The sequence below is a fragment of the Crocodylus porosus genome, unplaced genomic scaffold (genome assembly GCF_001723895.1).
Source record: "Crocodylus porosus isolate Cpor-Errol unplaced genomic scaffold, CroPor_comp1, whole genome shotgun sequence".
NCBI lineage: Eukaryota > Metazoa > Chordata > Crocodylia > Crocodylidae > Crocodylus > Crocodylus porosus.
This window is the reverse complement of record NW_017728951.1, coordinates 38,551,197-38,554,603: the sequence shown is the minus strand read 5'-3', so window position 1 is coordinate 38,554,603 and position 3,407 is coordinate 38,551,197. Positions and strand designations below refer to the sequence as shown.

Here is a 3,407-nt window from a genome sequence, read left to right as displayed (position 1 = left end):
GTGCTCGGGGGAACAGGGACTCCCCCAATGCCTGCTGGTCCCCTCTGACTAGTTTGTAACAGGCCACTAGATCCCCCCTCCGCCTTCTCTTGCGGAGGCTGAACAGGTTCAGGTCCCGTAGCCTCTCCTCGTAGGGCCTGCCCTGCTGTCCCCTGATCATGTGAGTGGCCCTCCTTTGGACCCTCTCAATACTGTCTACGTACCTCCTGAAGTGCAGCACCCAAAAAGGGATGCAGTACTCCAACTGTGGCCTGACTAATGTCGCATAGAGGTGGAGGATCACCTTGGACCTGTTTGTGATGCATCTGTGGATGCGTGACAAGGTGTAGTTAGCCTTACTGACCGCTTCCTTGCATTGGTGGCCTATGTTCACCTTGGAATCAGTAGTGACTCCAAGATCCTTTTCTGCCTCTGTCCATGCCAGGGGATGGGAAGAAAGTCTCCTTCTCCGCCTCCACCTGCTCTTCTGATAAACAAGGGGGTGGGAGAAAAGGAACTGACCTGTTCCATGCTCAGGAATGTGACCTGTTGTGGAGAGTAGACAGAAACTAAGGTCAGACTCTAGTGAACTAAGGCTGCCAAAGAGTGAAGTCTCTGTACTCTAGGCTACAGAAAGAAATGTGATTAGACGCTGATTCTAACTCCTTTGTGGTAGTGGATACCTTCTAGCTGAATCTGGCTACCCTGGGCACAGAGCTACTCTTCTGTGCTGCTCCTAGTGGAACAAGAATCTTGTGCACAAAGCATAACATGGAAAAAGCCCTTTTAATAAATACTTCTGTAAAGGCATCCCTTCTGTGTGCCCCACCATTTGTCTGTTGAGCAAACACGTGCCAGGTACGCCAAGCCTAATGTAAAGGGAAGATCACAGACTTGTGCACTGGGGAATTGAGTAACAAAAAAAAAAGTTGAGTTTATTGTGCTTCCAAGACCTCCTGTCACTTACTGGGAACTTTTGCAGTGGACAGCCCTGTCAAGCCATTTGTGGTGCCAGTCATTTCACATCAGAGGACCTTCACCTTTGTAGTTGTACAAGGTTGAGCCCCTCCCAGGTCCCTCAGTTTCAGTATGGAGTTCTTGGGCTGATGCTATGCTGGCTGAAAGGCCAGCACCATATCCTGCGGTGGATGCTGAGCACATTCAGCAGATGCTGGTGGAAGTCAGTACTCTGCAAGGCTGATCAGCCTTTGTCTCCAAGTTATTTCCTGTTAGATGAGCAGGCCCATACCCTCTGCCACTTTTGGATTTGGTGCCTTTTTTGATACCCTAAGTAGGCCTCCAAAAAATAAAATACCTCCTTTGACCCTGTGGATGGCTGGAACACTGCCCTATTGTACAGGTGTAAGATGGAGCTACTGATTTATGTAATTTTAGTCTGGTTGACTAACTCATGGACAGTAATGAAGACACACACCCTTGGGCCCACGTGGTTATAACAGAGGTGGGCAGTTATTTGAGCTGCTGGGCCATTTAAGGAGTTTCAGTGAGCTGTTGGTGGGTGGAAGCAGGGGTTGATGACCTGGCCTAGTGCTGGGAGCGTGGGGCAAATGATCCTATCCAGCTCTGGACTCATCCACCCCACATCTACTGCCAAGGGTGATGGGCAGGCAGGGTGTCCATGGAGACCGACTGAGACCCCTGTGAACAGGGCACGCTCGGCTGGGTGGATCGGGTGGGGGCTGGGATTGTGAGGCAGTGACAGTGGGACAGGCCAAGGGCAGAGCCACAAAGGGCTGCCTGCATATCCCTGTGACGGGTGCTGGTTCTGCAGGCAGTCATGCAGGAAGCCGGTCGTGGCCCTGCACTGAGCCCATACTGCCACTGCCGTGCTGTCCAGGCCCTGGCCCCCACCTGCCTGTCTTAGCTCCTGGAGGCTACTCTCCATCCATCCATCCCGCTTCTAGACGCTGCTCCCCACCTGTCCACAGCTCTATTCCATCTGCCCGGCTGAGTGCATCCTGCCCGTGGGAGTCCCAGGCCAGTCCTCATGGAGACCCCACCTGCCCAGTCTGTCCAGCACCCCCTGCGGTGGGTGCAGGGCAGATAGGCCAGCAGCCAGGCAGACAGCCATCTGCTGTGCTGGCCTGCCCCACAGCACTCGGGAGTGGCAGGACCAGGTGCAAGCCCTATGGGCTGGGCAGGGCGAAGGCACCTGCCATGGGCCAGATAAAATCCCTTGGCAGGCTGAATCTGGCCTGCAGGCTATATTTTATCCACCCCTGACTTGTATATTTTTATCCACCCCTGATCTGTGCTGGCATGATGACTTATAAATTCAAAGGCCTTCACTTAGAGTCCTTATGTATTCCTTAAATATACACCTGTCATAATTGTGGCTTCCCTGGAGCTCTGTGTGTAAAGCTGGAGAACTAGCTCAGTGGTGCTCAACCTATCCAGCCCTGCAGGCCTGGTGAGTGGTACAGGGTTGGTCTGTGGGCCAGATCCATCATGGGTTAGGCACATAGGGTCCATCTTCAGGTGTGATGCAGTGCACTAGCCCAGCAGGATATGTCTGCATCCAGCCATGTGCTGGTGCAGTGGCTGTTTTATCAAGCAGTCATGATCTCCACCTTGCTGTACAGAGCTAAGATGTGGACAATGTACAGGAGACAGCCAAAGTTTTTGGAGAAATACTATCAACGCTGCCTGTAAAAGATCCTCCAAATCCAGTGGAGACACAGACGCAACAATGTTAGCATTCTCTTGCAAGCAAAGACCACGTTGGGGTTATGGTCATCCAACGTCAACTTCATTGAGCCAGCCATGTCATCTGGATGTCCAAGCCCAGTCTCCGGAAGCAAGTTTTATTCTCCCAGCTCAGCCAAGGCATATGCTTAAGAGGAGGGCAGAGAAAGTGCTTCGGGGATATCTGTAAGACCAACTTTAAAAAATGCAACTTCGATGTCAACTCATGGGAGACAATTGCCCAGGACTGCCCCAAATGGAGGCAGAGTCTGCTGCGGGAATTGCAGTACTTTGAAACCTCACAACAACAACAGGAGATGGAGAAGCAGGTGTGGCAGAAAGAGCATGTGGCGGACTAAATTGAGGACCTAGCCACCTGTCCCACACAGAAACATGCCTGAGCTGCAGTAGTCGCCAGGCCATCTCCGAGACACCTTCTTCAGCCATACAGATAAGACAGTGTGGAAGAGATCATCCTCGACTGTGAGGGATCCTGGAAGAAGGTGCATTGCAGCGTGCAGGGCCGTCCTCCAGCCTGCCGGTCTGGAAATTTGGCTGCAGTGGAGCAGCAAGTAACGGTGCCAGCGCGGCCCTGCCACCAAACGTCCGTTCTCGTGGAGACGGCCCTGGGCTGGGTGGATTAGAGAAAGCAAAGCACCTGCTCCGGCAGGGCCGGGCCCGGGGGCAGGAGGCTCGGGCAGGCCGAGGCGCGGGCGGCAGCA

General features: G+C 53.3%; 1 protein-coding gene across 2 annotated transcripts in view; it reads left to right on the top strand.

The window, feature by feature from the left end:
- The first annotated feature begins 1,041 nt into the window (after window positions 1–1,041).
- Window positions 1,042–3,407, top strand: part of LOC109324295 (2-hydroxyacylsphingosine 1-beta-galactosyltransferase-like) — an 18,214-nt gene continuing 15,848 nt past the window's right edge. For both annotated transcript variants that reach the window (XM_019556280.1, XM_019556279.1), the window contains exon 1: window positions 1,042–1,052. The gene's annotated coding sequence lies outside the window, so the exon portion shown is untranslated. The remainder of the gene's footprint in view (window positions 1,053–3,407) is intronic.